The sequence below is a fragment of the Ursus americanus genome, chromosome 12 (assembly GCF_024610735.1).
Source record: "Ursus americanus isolate L20-20 chromosome 12, mUrsAme1.1.p, whole genome shotgun sequence".
Taxonomy (NCBI): Eukaryota; Metazoa; Chordata; class Mammalia; order Carnivora; family Ursidae; genus Ursus; species Ursus americanus.
Genome location: NC_142138.1, coordinates 47,849,893 through 47,867,377, shown reverse-complemented (window position 1 = coordinate 47,867,377; position 17,485 = coordinate 47,849,893). Strand labels below are relative to the sequence as shown.

Below are 17,485 nucleotides of genomic sequence, written 5' to 3'. Positions count from 1 at the left end.
TGGCTGAGAATTAGCCACATTTTTGTGTCTGGTAAGCTTTGCATGAAGAGATGTTTGAAGCACTGGCTTTGTTTTGTTTTAAATCTCTAAACTGCTCCCTCCGCTTCAGTCAGAGGATTATTGCACATCTAACCACAAATAAATTGAAATATCAGCTGAAGAGAGTGCATGTTGCTCACTGATGGAATAATGGACGGCAGGTGGTGGAGGGTTTTGTTTTCAGAGAAGCACAGGAGGCTAGAAGTGACAAGAGTGATTCTGAGAGAGGGCTGAAACTGTCAGGATGGAGTCATGGGGGTCAGTAGTTCCTGAGCTGACCTTTTTAAACAAACCCTGAGACGACCTTTTACTGCGTCCTCACAGCAGTAGAGCATTCATGCCAGAAAGGTTGCCCCTCCCTTTAGATATTGAGAGTTTGAACAAAAAGCATATTTTCTATGATAGGGCCATGTTCCACGCTTCACTCACAGGGCAGCCTGACACTCCCTCTCCTGTCAGCCGGTGACACGCGATCCTAACTGCTCACCTGCTCCAGCACACACATGAGCGTCTGAGCCATCCCTTAACACCCTTCTGCCGCCTTTGATATCATCGTCCTGTCAGATCCTGGAAATGGAGGGACTCGGCAGCAGCGCGGGACACTCCGTGTGCTAATTTCCATGTCATTGCCTTGCATGGTGTTCAAGAGCAGAGGTGGTACACAGAACTCTTACCTGACTTTTGGGGACACGCTGAAGGGCTGAGATGTGCTGTCAGCGGCATACAATGCACTTCCTGTTGTCTGTGGCCAGAGTTATAGAGGACTCAGGGTAGGGCTTTCTTCTCAAATACTGTTCTCTCTGGCCTCTGTTACGTCACCAGAAATCACAAAAAATAATGCACCTCGTGTGCTTCCCACTGAAGGCTTTTTGTTCAAAATTGCCAGTATCTGAAGGCAAGGACCGTTTGTCTCCAAAGCCTGTGAAAAACGATGAGGGTTTTTTGCCTTCATCACTAAATAATATTCTGTTATTCATGCTCCCATTAAAAATGTTTTACACGATGATAAATTCTGTCTTCCATCCTGAGATGTGCATTATGGGAGCTGTTCTCCTTGCGCAGGTCAGCACGTAGATACGGTGCTCATCCTGGGATCCGGGCTTTCCAAAGCCATGCACCTAAATTTAGAAACTTCTTTTCCATTCGCACTAGCCCAGTCATTTTCTCACTAAATCTCAATCTTCAAGTGACCTGGTCTAAACCACTGAAACGTAAATCATTAAAAACAAACAAACAAGCTTTTTAAAAGTTTTGAAACAAATTCAAGTGACTATAAAACTTTAAATTAGATTTTTTTTTCAGTTTGACCCTATGTATTTCTCTCATCTTTTATGTAAATAATAAAAGGCAAATTTGGTGGAAGGTCCCTTGGAAAAAAACTAATTTTTGAATTTGGCAGAAAAAATGTGAACAAAGACCTGGAACCCTAATCTCCTGCTCTTCTTTATCCAGACTTGGTACTCTTTTCTTTCTTTCTTTTTTTTGGGGGGGTACTCTTTTCAACGGACATAGTTATTTCCCGGCACTCAAGCAAACAGAGAAACTTAAAAATGTAGTTCATTATTGCTGGACCTAATTTTTTATGTCTTCCCCATCTCTGCCCTTTTGCGGAAGCCAAGAAGTACGGAATCTATTGTATAATCATCTGTTGCTTTCTACACGTATATATTTAAGTGGTCTATATGCTGGGAAGCCAAAGTTTCTGGCTTGAAACATGTTAAAAGAAAAAGAAATGGAAAAAGCATCCAGGCAGAAGGTTAAGGGCAGGGAGAGAAACAGAAGGGAAAAGAAAGAAGGCGCTTTCACAATAGAACCTGAAGATGACAAAGAAAGCTCGGGATGGCCAGCGAAGGGAAGGTCAGCCTAGACTGGGAGGAGGTGCAGCCGATCTACCAGGAACATCTCCTTTTCCTGGGTGTCAGAAAGGTCTGGTTAGGAATAACCTAAACAAAAATAAAAAAGGAAAAATAAAACAGAGTGACATTTGAAAAGAAAAGACCAACGAATGGATAAAATTATCATTAGAGCTCAGTAAAGGAGAAGAAAGAATATATTCTGTAGAAGAATGAAAACAGAACTCAATACAGAAGAGAATTAAAGAATAAACTGTTATGCATAACTCTTTGGCAATAAAATCCAGAGAGAAGAGGTAATTTCTTATCAAATGTAAACTACCAAAAGTTTGAAAATAAATAACCAACTGGGGGTCCTGGGTAGCTTGTCGGATAAGCATCTGCCTTCGGCTCAGGTCATGATCTCAGAGTCCTGGGATCCAGGCCTGGTTTGGGTTTCCTGCTCAGCAGGGAGTCTGTTTCTCCATCTCACTCTGCCCCTCCCCGCCACCTGTACTCTCTCTCTCACTCAGATAAATAAACAAATCTTTGGAAAAAAGAAGAAGAAAGAAGAAGAAGAAGAAGAAGAAGAAGAAGAAGAAGAAGAAGAAGAAGAAGAAGAAGAAGAGGAAGAAGAAGTAACTATATAACCAATAATCATCCATAGAATTGGAAAGCAAATTTTTAAATTTACCATTCAGAAGATCTCGGGAGCAAGTAGTTTTACAGCTGAATGGCTGATAGTTTTGCCAGAGTTTCTGTTATTTAAATAATTCCAGCTTTTAAAAAGATATAGAAAATTCCCTAATAAATTTATGAACGTTGATCAACTTTACTACCAAAAACCAGATAATACTAGAGTAAAAAAATATAGACCATTTTCCACTTACAAGTAAAGACACAAAATTGTAAACCAAATAATTAAAAATTAAATCTTTGACGTTATAATGAAACTAAAAGCTCCACGCAGTAGATCCATATAATGGATTAAGTTTGTCTTCTGATCTTCTCTTTATTAACTTGATAGAATGTGGATAAACCCTGGTGTGTACTAGGTTGAATGAGCCTATGAGAAAGATGATAACAGTGCTTGACCTAGCTTCCTCTAGGCGTCCTCTGCAATTATACAGCAATAATGAAGCTTTCACCTATGATTCTGAAGTAATCTTTTAGTGAAGGTGGTTCAGGAAAAAAGGCTTTGTTCATCCATACATTCATATATACGGTACTTGAAAGCATTAAATAAATGAGTAACCCTTGACGATGATAAGGCATTCAATCAATAAAGGTTTTATTTGAGAAACTTATAGTGTTAGCACATTCAGCCTGTCATTATGCTTTTTATCCTGGGGGGACTTGAGGTTCTTATTCAAGCATCTGCTAGGGTAGATATTGCAAGACACTAACCAAAATCAGGAATTCAGCTACACTACGAAACGTTGCAGGAAAGAGATTGTGTACAGAAGTGAATTCTGTGAGAAAAGCTACCCATTTCCCTCATTTCACACTGGCTGTATATATCTAGGCCTCCTAAAACGGTGTCTTAGTGAGACACACGGTAGCCGCCCTTTAGAAGGTATCCAAGATGCATTGAGTCTGGGTCTCCTCACTGAACAGTGAGTCAGCTAGAGAGATCAATGCCTAAAAAATTGTAGGTGCTCAGGAAACATTGGTTTAAATTAATTGAATCATTCAGACAGAAGATTATCCAGACTTCCAAATCAGTTTACTTCTCCTCTCCACATACAAACATATGTACAACGGAATCTCCACTGATTTAAAAACCATTAGATAGTGCTGAACTCTGTCTACTCTTTTAGCTTAAATGAATGTACCTTACCTTTGGGACTATATTCAGGAAAATATTTAAGCCTCAAGATCAGGGTACCCGGGTGGCTCAGTCAGTTAAGTGTCTGACTCATGGTTTCGGCTCAAGTCATGATCTCAGGGTCGTGAGATCAAGCCCCACATCGGGCTCCACTTATGGGCAATAATCTTGAGCGTGGAGCAAGCCTAAGATTCTCTCTCTTCCTCTTCCTGTGCCCCTCCCCCTCCCTCTCAAATAAGTAAATAGATAGATAAATAAATAAATGTTAAGCTTCAAGGTCCTCAGTATGATGTAGAGCACAGAATTTAATAACCCCCCTAAAGACACCCTAACAGAAGTCATGCTTTACCTAAAGAGAGGCTTCCAGAACTGGCTGTTTGAGCCCAAGCATCCACGGACAACAAGGATACTGATCCTCATTCACACAGTTTTACCCTTCAGTCAGCCCTTTGCCATTGGTCAGCTTTAACTAGACCCTGGCCTTGCAGAAAAGTGCATGGGACACCAGACTGGCCAGCGATTTCCGTTGCTGAAAGGTTGTACTGAACCAGGCTTTACTCATGACAGGCCAGCAACATGAAATTTTATTGTGCTGTTTTTCAGTCTTCTTCTGAGTCAGCCTCTTCTCTCTGGCTTCATCATGTACAGAAGGATTCCACGGAAAAAGGCTAATTGCATAGGAGTCTTATATTTTAGGTTGGTCAAATAAACAAGTGGTGCACACTTAACACTGTCAACCACTTTACTTTGAAAAAGCTGAACATCTTTTTTGGATAGTACTGCAGCCTCTGGGTTCAGGAGGCCTGTGTATCAATCTTGGAGAAAACTTTCCTTGCATACATTAACACTTGTCAAATATGATTATGGTTCCGCTTCCAGCTTGCAGATGCACTCTTCACATCCAGTTCATCTGAGATGGGATCAACTAGCAGGTGAAAGATGGGCATATCAAGCCCAAAGACGGGCATGGACATTCACCATCTGGGTAGTTGTCGAGGATGTGAACTTAAATACTCCATTTTGATAAAGTCCATGCTGTCTGAATATGTCTCCAGACCACATTGATACAGAGCAATAAGGTGACTCCATATAGATACCTAGTAACTTCTGCTTCACAACCAAAGTAAATTCTACAAGAAAAGTGTATTCCAGGTAGAAGGTTCATACGAAGCATGTGCGCCATGTGCTGACCGTGTTGCTGGGGCAGGAGATGTCGACTTAGTTATGAGCAAAGCATTTGGGGGAACAGAAGGCCGCTGTTTCTTTGGAACAACATGTGGAGGATGAGTTATCACATCCCCGTTAATGTCTTCTCTTCACCATCAGATCATTTGCATACAGAGCTTGCAGACATGCTCCAGAAGGGGTTCGTAAGGTAGACTCCAAACAAAGAAGTTTAGTGATCTGTGTCAGCAGACTCTTCTGTCTTCCGAATTCATTTTACTGCTCCCCAGCCTTGGTTTCCTCCCTGCTCCACAGGGGCTAATGACTCTGGCCTTGAAAGACTGTCAGGGAGGATGAGGTGGGGTAATGCAAAGCGCTCACATCAGTGCCCATTTTTAAACGCTTATGAAGTAGATAAATACCTTTACAGGTCTTAAAACCTTATAAAATCCCAGCTTTCCTTCTTTCTCACCAACTGTTGTTTACGGATCTTCTAACTCCCTTACCGACAACTTCTTTTTCCAATGTCATCATATTTGCTGCTACCACCTCTGATCTATATATAGTCTTTGTTTCATATTTTTACAAATTGGTTTTGTTATTCTAGCAAAACTTCTCCCATACTCACTGAGTTCTACTTAAAAAGACTGGCCTACAAAAGACATCACCAGCCCACCAAAAGTGTTCTTATTTAATCCACAAATGGGCCAGTCAGAACCAAGTGTGAGGGGAACACCTAGGTCTAGAGCTCTTCTCAGTGTTTGTTCTGTGTGGAAGTGCAGATGACACTTGCCACCAAATATCTTTCTAGAGATGCAGTATTTTTAGGCTCAGGCATATTCAGAAAACTATGGCTCTTTGGGTAGATCAGCTTTGGAGGGGCAAAGTTTTATTCTGTGTATTTGTGTATAAATATTTTCGTATGTATATCTATCTAAATGTATATCTTCTTTGAGAAATATAAATGAAAAATAACTCACTCTCATAAAAGCTAACATTAGAGTTTTAATTCTTGGAAAGTTCACTTTACAGTTTAATTCTTTGCAGTCCATTAATTTACCAACACTCCATATAGGATGGAAACTTAGTTGTATCTTCAGAAATAAAAATCTGCAACCTCAAATATGTAGAATGGTAAAGGGACCGAACATTTCTGATTTGATATGTCCTTAACCATATTTTATAATTAGGCCTGAGGTCTGCTTAGCGTATTTCTGTCTGTGTAGCCATTACATGTGCATTCTCCCACAGCTTAGATTTGTTTGGTAGCAACTGTTCTAAATTATGACTTGAGGCTCTTATTAAAAAACAACAATAAGGGGCGCCTGGATGGCTCAGTCGGTTAAGCATCCAACTCATTATTTCGGTTCAGGTGGTGATCTCAGGGTCTTGAGATCCAGCCGGGCAAGTGGCTCTGTGCTGAGCACACAGAATCTACTTGAGATTCCCTCTGCTCCTACCCCTGCCCATGAACACCCTCTCTCTAAAATAAATAAATCAATAAAAATTTTTAAAAATCTTATAAAACAACAACAGGATAATGATTCGGGCCATAATAAGAATTATAATTTTATTCCCACAAAGTTTTTGTAATATTTCCCATGAATGTGCCTTTTAAGATAATATTTATTTTAGGGATGCCTAGGTCGCTTCAGTCAGTTAAGTGTTCGATTGTTGATTTTAGGTGAGGTCATGATCTCATGGGTCCTGGGATCGAGCCCCATGTTAGGCTCCAAACTCAGTGGACAGTCTGCTTGAAAGATTCCTTCTGCCCCTCTCCCCCCCAACACACACTCCCAAATAAATAAATAAATCTTTTTTTAAAAGACAATATTTGTTTTGGCAAGGGTGCAGAGAAAGGGGAACCTCCTACACTGTTGGTGGGAACGCAAGCTGGTGCAGCCACTCTGAGAAACAGTATGGAGGTTCCTCAAAAAGTTGAAAATAGAGCTACCCTACGACCCAGCAATTGCACTACTGGGTATTTGCCCCAAAGATAAAAATATTAATCCGAAGGGACACCTGCACCCCAGTGTTTATAGCAGCAATGTCCACAATAGCCAAACTATGGAAAGAGCCCAGGTGTCTATCGACAGATGAATGGATAAAGAAGATGTGATACACACACACACACACACACACACACACACACACACACACACAATGGACTATTACGCAGCCATCAAAAAATGAAATCTTGCCATTTGCAACGATGTGGTTGGAACTAGAGGGTATTACAACTAAGCAAAATAAATCAGTCAGAGAAAGACAATTATCATATGATCTCACTAATACGAAACTATTAAACTCAGGAAATAAACTGGGGGTTGCTGGAGGGGAGTGGGGTTAGGGGGATGAGGTGGCTGGGTCAAGGACATTGGGGAAGGTATGTGTTGTGGTGAGCGCTGTGTATTGTAAGACTGATGAATCACAGACCTATACCCTGAAACAAATAATATATTATATGTTAATATTTTTTTAAAAAAAGAAGAAGAAACAGAAAAAAAAATAAAAGCAACATCCTCCTGCTTTGCCTAAAAAAAAAATTTCTTTTAATAACATTCTTCTGATTATACAAGTAAATGTGCTTACTGTAGAAAATTAGCAAAATACATAAGATCATCTCTAGGGACACGTGGGTGGTTCAGTTGGTTAAGCATTTGCCTTTGGCTCAGGTCATTATCCTGGGGTCCTGGGATTGAGCCCTGTGTCAGTCTTTCTGCTTGGCAGGGAATCTGCTTCTCCCTCTCCCTCTGCACCACCCCTCCCCCCTGCTTGTTTTCTCTCTCTCTCAAATAAATAAATAAAACCCTTTAAAAAAAAAAAAAGATTATCTCTAATTTTGCTACTACTCAGAGATCCCAATTGTGTATGCAAGAATGTATATACATATGCAAACAATACTTTATAATACTGCATATACTGCTCTAATTCTGCTTTTTATTTCTCTGCCTAAAAATATACTATGTAAGAATTTTATATACTTCTTATAAAACTCCTAAATATGATTTTCTTTTTAATGGCTGTCTAGGATTTGAGAAATTAATGCCAACTTACCCAATCTGCTACTTTGAAATTTTTAAATAATAAAATCAAAATCCATTTTGATGAAAAACCAGAGAACTTACTGCAGCCAAATCTGGTCCTCAAGGACTTTTCTCTCAAACACAAAATGCAAGACTGGATGGAAGAAGTCAGAGCAGGGGAGGACCCCAAAGCCAGTACCCAGCCTCAAGTCTGTGTGTTGACACAAAATATTGATGAAGGCAAGTAGGGAGTGAGTCTCCCCAGATTGTCCTATGTGTAATAGAATCCAATCCATTGTATAACCAGTAATGGCTTCTTTAGCCATAACTCAAAGACATCCCATTTATCCTAGGGTCTTTTTTACAATAATGAATAAATTCACTTAAATTATAAACTTAGAAAGGATAAGTAAAAGGATTACTGAGTGTGAGAGATGAATGAAGAAGAGCAGTAAAGCCTATGCGACCAGAAGGATAAGTCTCCCGGTTCATCTGACATAAGAGGTGGATTACAATGTCTCTGAAGTGGGGGACAGTTTACTTAGGAATTTGGAAGTAATTTGCATTTAAGGAATCCATTAGTGCCATCCTATACACAATTCCATCATTGGATGACTAACAGGAATATATGGTATTTGCTTATGATTTTATAGATTCTAATAAAATATGACATTATCTTTTTGAATCATTCTTATTCAGGGAAAACCTACTTTCCTAGGACTTCACTGATATAACCCACATCAACCATTAAATGGCATAATGATGCTGTATCTTTTGACATTGTCTGTGTATCTTTCTCTCTGTGGCTCATTCTGTCCTAGAAAAAGTATCTCTGAGGAGCAGTGCTTGAATTAATCCTTGAAAAATGATCAACAGAAATTTTTCCTAGAAATAACTAAGTCTGTCAACTGCTCAGATATTTAGCTCATGCAAAGACCTTCATACAGGAATTCAAGAGGTAAATCACGCCCTTAAAAAATAGTCAGACATTATGGTTTTCTTCAAAGGAACAATGTTGTTTGTGATATTTTCTCCTAGAAATCACCATAGAAGACATAAATACAAATACAGATTTTGCATATTCTTTAGTTTAAAAAATTGGCATTATCTGTCTATAGAGGACATATGGGGGAATGGAATTCAAGAACAACAGACACCTATCTCAGAAGCATTCAGATCTAGACTCAATCCAAATTTCCTTCAGATACTCACATTGTTTTCTGTGATAAAGCTGGAAGTAGAACAGTGTTTATTCCCTGCTTTTGTCTGATGATAATTTTGTTGCTGTTGTTTTATACTTCTAAAATTTGGACTTTTATTTACAAATAGGATTGCAGGAATGTTGATGTAATTTTCACATAACATTGCTCTCGGAATAATGAGATAGCATATTATGGTTACTAACGGTGATTTCTCACTGAAACTTAGAAATGAACCAGTCAGTATTTGAAGAACATAATGTTTCATCCATTCTAAGACATGAATTTTTTTCAGGTTGTCTTACAATTACTAACAGACTCTGAATGTTTAAAAGTTTAAGTAATATTTTGAAAAATTTATTTTGCTTATAATTTTCCTCTTACTATATGTATAAAAGTAATGTATGATAACATCTTAAATGTGATGAAATACAATGTTGTGTTTTCAATTTGTAGTAGATAAAGATAATATTTTTCACTCTTTGGGGAGTACTTTGTAATTGGCATTCTAATGCATCAACATAGACCCTCTCCCAAACTCCACTAGACAGAGAAAAACAAATTGTCTTGGAAAGTTATTTCACAAAAATATTCAAAATCTCATCCTCATTCTGTTCAGAAAGTCACTTTCTGAAATCTAACTAATGGGGCATTGGGCCAGAGTGGATTAATGAATTCCATAGATAATCCCTCAAAACTCAATTTATTCATTGAATTCCCTTCTTTCTCTACTAAATATATTCCCAAAGCTTGATGGGTAGCCAGATTAATTAATTTGTTACATATCCTTACTCTTCCTTTCTGATAGTCAACAATGAATAAAATCCAAAGTCAGAAAGAAGAAGCAGCACAAAGATAATCCCTAATCTGAATAACCACTTCTGGACAGCAGAGAGCCTACTAGGCTTTAAGTCTTTCTATAGAATTCAAAATATTGGATCCAAGTATAGATGCCTTACATGCATTTATATGTATGTGTGTGTGTACACAGAGTAAGCACACACATATTTAATTACATAGTTACATGTATTTAAAAGGCTTTGGCCATAATGTTCTAAAACTATTAAGAAGGCAAGAATGCACGTGTTAAAATTTCTTTCTGTGTTAATAGAGATGAGGGGAAAAGTTATTGGGGTTTGCAAATTTATTTTAAATAAATTCTTTTAAAATACCCACTGACCTACATTTATTGAAAGAAAAACAGTCAACTACAAATGTAATTGTTATCCTGTCAGGTATTTATTAATAGACAGGCGGCTGTCATCTTTGTTAAAATGCTCTAAGTTGACAGAATTTCATTTGCATAAATGGGTGGAAAATCCTTTTCTTACTTGTCCAACAAACTGGAGACAAAGTGCCTGCCAATGTTTTAATTTCTTTTTCATGTTCTGGTTAGAGAGTGAGAAGAATGCTTTCACTCCACAGTGTCATGAATATGATAATCTATGGAAATCACGGGAAGCAGGTACTTAAGTTAAGCATATACGGTACTATGGGAATCCCTGATGAATTCAAGTCTATTCTGTTTAGAGAAGATGTTGTTGCCTGTGAAGTGACAGACTGCCAGATGTTCCTGAAGTAACACGGTAATGGGCTCAGATCGTAGCATCTTTCCCCTCCCCCAACAGATGACAGCATTTACTTTAGGCTACAGAATGGTCTTGTCTTCATTCTTTAAGAACTCATGTTTACATTTACTTCTCAACTATCAAATCTTCATTTTCTTAATTTCACTTATTTCAACATGTGGAGCATAAAATTATATAACTATGTGAGTAATCCTTACTTTATAGAGTGTATGCAGTCTAAATGTGAAATAAGCAATTCTCCATCATGTAAAACATGCTTAAGCCATTGATTTCCCTTATAAAAGCTGGAAAAGAGGGGTTTGTATGAGGGAGGGGGAATGTTTACTTTAGCATATTAAGCACATACCAAAATGTGCTAAAGCATATGTAAGGTAATAATAGAAAGAAAACTATAACATGTTGCAAGGATTTCTATAATAATATGATGCAGATGATAAGGACTAACATTTAGTAAATGCCTATGGTTTACCAAGCTCTGACTTCATTTTATATACTTTATATAAGTTATATAATCCTTACTTACTACAACCCTATGAAATGTTATTCCCATTTTATGAACGAGGCACCTGAGATCTTGCAAAGGTAAAAGAAAATTTGACCGGATTAAATAGTACGTAATGGAACCAAGATTGAAAGCCAACATCAAAGGACTGCACTGTTTATCCTAAATATACTGCTACCCATACATTCATTCATTTGAGAATGTATAATGGTCCAGGTATTTTTCAAAGTTCTAGGCGAACATCACTGAACAAAATTTACGAACATCCTATTCTGGTAGTTCATATCTTTTAGAAAGGATGGAAATACAAAACAAATGAATAAAGATTATGATGATTATCAAAAGGGAGATATACAGAGTATGATTTAGAGGACCTACTTTCAGTATAAAGGCCCTAAGACTTTTTGAGAAGAGCGAAAAGTACATGAGTATGGTTGCAGTGTTATAAATTAAGAGGAGAGTGGTAAAAAATAAAATTGAAGAGGTAGGCAGGAGCCAGATAAGCCTGCAGTCATTGCAAAGCTTTTAGATTTTATTTAAGTACGTTGGGAAATCATTGGAGAATTTTAAGCAGAGGAGTGACATGTTCTCATTTCTATTTAAGACAATTGCTCCGGCTACTATGTGGAGAATACATTATAGCGAGTCAAAAGAGAAAGTAGGCAGATCAGTTAGGAAGCTACTCCCTGCAGTGTTCCTGGTGAGAGACAGTGGAGCCTTGGACTAGAGCCAAATCAATGGAGATGGCGGAAAGTGGAGAGAGTTGGGTTGTTTTGAGCATAGTTATGCTGAAAGATTGGATCTAGAGGGGAAGATAAGGAGGAAAAAAAAAAAAAAGAAATCCAGAATAGCCTTAGATTTTTGATTTGAGCAAATGGGTCAGCAGTCATTCCATTAACTGAAATAGGGAAGATTGGGGAAAGACTATCTGGAGTGAAATAACAAGGGATCTACTGAAGACACATTAAGTTTGCGATCACTTTTCAACATCTAATGAAATGTTAATTACTGGATGTAAGAGTCTGGAGCTCCGTTTAAGAACAGAACTGGGGCTACAAATTTGAAAGAAAGCTATAGCTTTAATGATATTTAAAGCCATAAGATCACCCAGTGTTCATAGCAGCATTGTCCACAATAGCTAAATTGTGGAAGGAGCTGAAATGCCCTTCAACAGATGACTGGATTAAGAAGATGTGGTCCATATATACAATGGAATATTAGCCATCAGAAAGAACGATTACCCAACACTTGCAGCAACATGGACGGGACTGGAGGAGATTATGCTAAGTGAAATAAGTCAAGCAGAGAAAGACAATTATCATATGTTTTCACTCATTTATGGAACATAAGAAATAGCAGGAAGATCGGTAGGAGAAGGGAGGGAAGAATGAAGGGGGGTAAACAGAAGGGGGAATGAACCATGAGAGACTGTGGACTCTGGGAAACAAACTGAGGGCTTCAGAGGGGAGGGGGTGGGGTATTGGGATAGGCCGGTGATGGGTAGTAAGGAGGGCACATATTGCATGGTGCACTGGGTGTTATACACAAATAATGAATCATGGAACGTTACATCAAAAACTAAGGATGTACTGTTATGGTGACTAACATACCATAATAAAAAATTATTATAAAAAATAAATAAATAAATCCATAAGATCAGATCAGATCACTTGGAAAGGGTATGCTGGCAGAGGGAAAAGAGAACGTCTAGGACTGAGCCTAGGATATTCCAACCTATAGGTTTCAGAGAGGAAGATTTACCCAGGAAAGGAGATACAGAAGTGATGTAGGAAAAAAAAAAGTAGGACAATAATTTAAAAAGGAGGGAGGGGTCATCCTGTTTGAATGCTGCTGAGAGAGAAAGTAAAATGAGCTCAGAAGTGTGGCCATCTGATTTGCAAAATAAAGGTTGTCCTTGGCCCCATCACCACAGCATTTCTGTAGCTAGGAATGGAGGTCAAACTCCTGGACCACGAGTAACTGAGGAGTGAATGGGAGGTGAGGGTGGGAGGACAGACACTGTTACAGTGGCTTAAGACAGGTTTGAAGGGAAATAGGTAGATGAGGAAGCCTGGACATGGCTGCAGAGACAGAGTTCTTTTATTTGTTTTGTGTATTTTATGAACAGGAGAGTGAAAGAGTTGGTCACAATTATTTTCTTGATGACAAACTTTAAGCAAAGAACCAGAAAAATACAAAGAAATTATTTGTGTTGTGCTCTAAGCCTTTGAATCTAAATTGATTTGTTGGAACTATACCTTACCTTATCACTACAAATCTGTTAGGCTGTGGGATGTTATTACAATTTAAAGCAAAGGTTATTATTGGGGATTGGTTTATGTAATATTATGGATGAGACCAAAAATTTCTTGTTTGGTCATTAAGCATTAGATGAATCTCAGCCTTGCCAAGCCTTGTGCATAGAGAGAACTTGTCTGGACATTTTATGAATTGATATGGAAAGTGCTCAGACTACATCAGTTGTCAGCATGAAACTGTGACCACATTGAGGATGGTTGAAATGTCTTGTCAGTATACCTCTTTGTTGATGTTAATCTTTCATTCATTCATCAAGTAGTTAATTAAGGCCAACTATGTACGAAGAACTAAGGGGAAGATAAAACAGATTCAAAAAGTATCCTGTCCTCAAAATGTTTATGATAGACTCAGAAAAATAGCGAATGCATAAATAATGGACATATAGTTTAGAAAGTAACGAGGAGTCACCGAGGGAGTTAAGATGGCGGAGGAGTAGGGGACCCCTTTTTCAGCCGGTCCCCTGAGTCGAGCTGGATAGGTACCAGACCAGCCTAAATAACCACGGAATCAGCCTGAGACGCAGGATGATGCATCTGGATCTCTACAAATGAACATCTCCAGCGCTGAGTATTGAGGTACCAAGAGGGGAGCTGTAAACCGTGCACGGATATCGGAAGATAAACGGAAGGGGGAGGGAGCCGCTGTGTTTGGGCGCCGGGAAGCGGCAGCCACCTGCACGGGGGAGCGGGAAGACACACAGAGGGTACCCGCGAGAGAGCGGACTGAGACCGGTGAGCCGTGAACGCGCGCCACCAGGCATCTCCCGGAACACCGGAATCCCGGTGTGCTCACGGGATCCAGACTGAGACCGGGAACTCCCGGAGCGCGCACGGGGCGGCTGGCGGCTGGCGGGCCACCTGCACGGGGGAGCGGGCGGACTCGCGGTCGGCACCCGCGTAACAGCAGACTGAGACCCTGAACCGGGTGCGCGCGCCACCAGGCTTCTCACGAAACTCCGGAATCGAGGTGTGCTCACCGGGCATAGACTGAGACCGGGAGACCCGGGAGCGCGCGGGGCGGCCGGTGGCTGGCGGCATTAGAAACACAAAGGACAGAGACGGGGCGGCCGGTGGCTGGCGGCATTAGAAACACAAAGGACAGAGACGCGCCGGCCCTGGAAGTGAGGGCAGGGTCGCCGAGTTGGTGCGCACATCCCGGGACGCCGCAGGGTTGAGCAGCACCAACAGTAACAGAGTTAAAGTGGCCAGAACATCAGTGGAGAACGGGCCGCAATCCCTCTGCTCTGCGACAATGCAGCCTCTGCTGCTCTGACCCTCAGAAGAGGCATAGCCGGCCGCCAGGGAAAGCCGCCAGAGAACAAAAGCCTGGAAATACCGGCTCAGAGAGTGCCCATCCCCATCCTCCCTCGCAGGGGCACGGAGACTCTACCCAAACAGGGTTGCCTGAGTATCAGCGCGGCAGGCCCCTCCCCCAGAACACAGAAGGCAGGCTGAAAAATCAAGAAGCCCACAACCCAGGCGCCTGGGTGGCGCAGTCATTGAGCGCCTGCCTTCAGCTTAGGGCGTGATCCCAGCGTTCCGGAAAGGAGTCCCTCATCGGGCTCCTCCGCTGGGAGCCTGCTTCTTCCTCTCTCACTCCCCTGCTTCTGTTTCGTTCTTGCTGTCTGTCTCCCTCTCTCAGATAAGTAAATAAATAAAATCTTTAAAGAAGAAGCCCACATCTCTAAGATCCCTATAAAACAAGGGGCACGGCCTGGGACCCAGTCAATAATTTTGGGCTCTGGAAACCCCGCAACCTCTCTTCATCAGAATGACAAGAAGGAGAAGCCCCCCCCAGCAAAGAAAGGACAGTGAGTCAGGGGCCTCTGCCACAGAAGTAACGGATATGGATGTAACCAAATTATCAGAAATGGAATTCAGAGTAACAATGGTCAAGATAATGAGTAGACTTGAAAAAAGTATTCAGGAAAATATTACTGAGAATATACAATCCCTAAGGGCGGAAATGAGAGCGAATTTGACAGAAATTAAAAATTCTATGAGCCAAATGCAGGCAAAACTAGAGGCTCTGACGGCCAGGGTCACGGAAGCGGAGGAAAGGGTTAGTGAATTGGAGGATGGGTTAATAGAGGAAAAATTAAAAATAGAAGATGGTCTTAAAAAAATCCACGCCCACGAATGTTGGCTACGGGAGATTACTGACTCAACGAAACGATCCAATGTTAGAATCATCGGCATCCCCGAGGGGGTGGAGAAAAACAGAGGTCTAGAAGAGATATTTGAACAAATTGTAGCTGAAAACTTCCCTAATCTAGCAAGGGAAACAAAAATTCGTGTCCAAGAGGCAGAGAGGACCCCTCCCAAGCTCAACCATGACAGACCTACACCACGTCACGTCATAGTGCAACTCGCAAATATGAGATCCAAGGATACAGTATTGAAAGCGGCCAGGGCAAAGAAATTTCTCACGTACCAAGGCAAAGGCATCAGAATTACATCAGACCTGTCTACACAGACCTGGAATGAGAGAAAGGGTTGGGGGAGCATTTTTAAAGCTCTTTCAGAGAAAAACATGCAGCCAAGGATCCTTTATCCAGCAAGGCTGTCATTCAGAATTGATGGAGAAATAAAGACATTTCAGAATCGACAGTCACTAGCCAATTTCGTAACCACGAAACCAGCCCTACAGGAGGTATTACGGGGGGTTCTATAAAAGTAAAAAGGCCCCAAGAGTGATACAAAACAGAAAGTCACAGCCAATACAAACAAAGACTTTACTGACAACATGGCAGAATTAAAAGCATATCTCTCAGTACTCAGCCTGAACATTAATGGTTTAAATTCTGGTTTCAAACGCCACAGGGTTGCAGATTGGATAAAAAGAAATGACCCATCCATTTGCTGTCTACAAGAGACTCATTTCGAACCCAAAGATGCATTCAGACTGAGAGTAAGGGGATGGAGTACCATCTTTCACGCAAATGGACCTCAAAAGAAAGCTGGGGTAGCAATTCTCATATCAGATAAATTGGATTTTAAACTACAGACTATAGTTAGAGATGCAGAAGGGCACTATATTATTCTTAAAGGAAGTATTCAACAAGTGGATATGACAATTATAAATATATATGCCCCCAACAGGGGAGCAGCAAGATACACAAGGCAACTCTTAACCAGAATAAAGAGACATATAGATAAAAATACATTAATAGTAGGGGACCTCAACACTCCACTCTCAGAAATAGACAGAACACCCTGGCAAAAACTAAGCAAAGAATCAAAGGCTTTGAATGCCATACTCGATGAGTTGGACCTCTTAGATATATATAGAACACTACACCCCAGAACCAAAGAATACTCATTCTATTCTAATGCCCATGGAACATTTTCAAGAATAGACCATGTTCTGGGACACAAAACAGGTCTCAGCCGATACCAAAAGATTGAAATTATCCCCTGCATATTCTCAGACCACAACGCTCTGAAATTGGAACTCAACCACAAGGAAAAATTTGGAAGAAACTCAAACACTTGGAGACTAAGAACCATCCTGCTCAGGAATGACTCGATAAACCAGGAAATCAAAAATCAAATTAAACAATTTATGGAGACCAATGAGAATGAAAATACAACAGTCCAAAACCTATGGGATACTGCAAAGGCAGTCCTAAGGGGGAAATACATAGCCATCCAAGCCTCACTCAAAAGAATAGAAAAATCTAAAATGCAGTTTTTATATTCTCACCTCAAGAAGCTGGAACAGCAACAGAGGGACAGGCCTAATCCACGCACAAGGAAGCAGTTGACCAAAATTAAAGCTGAAATCAATCAAGCAGAAACCAGAAGTACAGTAGAGCAGATCAACAGGACTAGAAGCTGGTTCTTGGAGAGAATCAATAAAATTGACAGACCACTGGCAAGACTTATCCAAAAGAAAAGAGAAAGGACCCAGATTATTAAAATTATGAATGAAAAAGGAGAGGTCACGACGAACACCATTGAAATTGGAAGGATTATTAGAAATTTT

At 40.2% G+C, this 17,485-nt stretch overlaps 1 protein-coding gene and 1 pseudogene across 2 annotated transcripts in view; one reads left to right on the top strand and one right to left on the bottom strand.

Annotated features, from left to right (window-relative positions):
- Window positions 1-17,485, top strand: part of DPYD (dihydropyrimidine dehydrogenase) — a 793,664-nt gene that overhangs the window by 739,478 nt on the left and 36,701 nt on the right. The gene's annotated exons all lie outside the window — the stretch shown is intronic.
- On the bottom strand, window positions 4,165-5,062 carry LOC148109189 (AKT-interacting protein pseudogene; annotated as a pseudogene).